Raw genomic sequence first — 825 nt, forward strand, 5'->3', positions numbered from 1 at the left:
ACGCGCGCCGGGGCCGCGGCGCAGCCTCCTCGCCCCCAGGGCCTTAGCTTCCTGGAACCCGCTGCCACCAGCTCGCCAAGACAAGGTGTCCCCAGGGGCGCCCCCTCTAACCTGGAAGTGAGGAAGGGGCCACCCAGATGCACGGGAAGCGCCGAGCGGGGGAGTTTAGAGGGAACCCTGCTCCCCACCCACCGCACTCTGCAGCGCCTTTCCGCGCCCCCAGGCTTTACCTGGTGTCTCCAGGGTCTCCCAAGAACGAAACCTGCGCTCCTGGCCGGACCTGCAAAACCTGCCCTCCAGCCGGCCGGACCACCGCTGCTTTGTTTCCCGCAGCGCTGGCGGGAGCGCTGCGGAGCCCCCGGGCCGGCTTCGTTATTGGGCACCAGATGGTGGAGCCACCTCCTCACCCAGTGGGCCTGCCTTCCCCGTCCGTCCAAGAAGTGCGCGGGTCGGCTCGGGGTCTCCTAGCAAGACTTACACTGTGAACCTCGCCCTTTAAGGACCCGAAAGCTAGGGAGGTGCTGGTCTCTCCCGAATGCATTGTGTTAATACAGATCACTGTTCAGTCCTTCCCTCCCGTGAATCCTTGTGAAGAGGACGCAGAAATTACCACTAATTCACAATAAAAACTGGCGGTTTGGAGAGGGTTAATGACTTGCTCTAACCCTTGCATAGCTCTTGAATGGTAAGAAAAGATTTTTTACTGAGCCCGCTTTTTTCCCTCTCTGTCAAGCCTTTTCCCTTTTTTCTGTCAAAGCCTGTTCTTAGGAAGGCCCTAACATACTACTGCACACAAAAGTGTTAGTGACAGGCCTAATCCTTTTG

General features: G+C 58.7%; 1 protein-coding gene across 1 annotated transcript in view; it reads right to left on the minus strand.

Moving 5' to 3' along the window:
- Positions 1-538, minus strand: part of Prss23 (protease, serine, 23) — an 11,139-nt gene extending 10,601 nt beyond the window's left edge. Inside the window, exon 1 of the mRNA XM_005379735.2 lies at positions 231-538. The gene's annotated coding sequence lies outside the window, so the exon portion shown is untranslated. The remainder of the gene's footprint in view (positions 1-230) is intronic.
- Positions 539-825: the final 287 nt, after the last annotated feature.

This window comes from Chinchilla lanigera, unplaced genomic scaffold (genome assembly GCF_000276665.1).
Source record: "Chinchilla lanigera isolate Chin_1 unplaced genomic scaffold, ChiLan1.0 scaffold00013, whole genome shotgun sequence".
NCBI classification, from domain to species: Eukaryota; Metazoa; Chordata; class Mammalia; order Rodentia; family Chinchillidae; genus Chinchilla; species Chinchilla lanigera.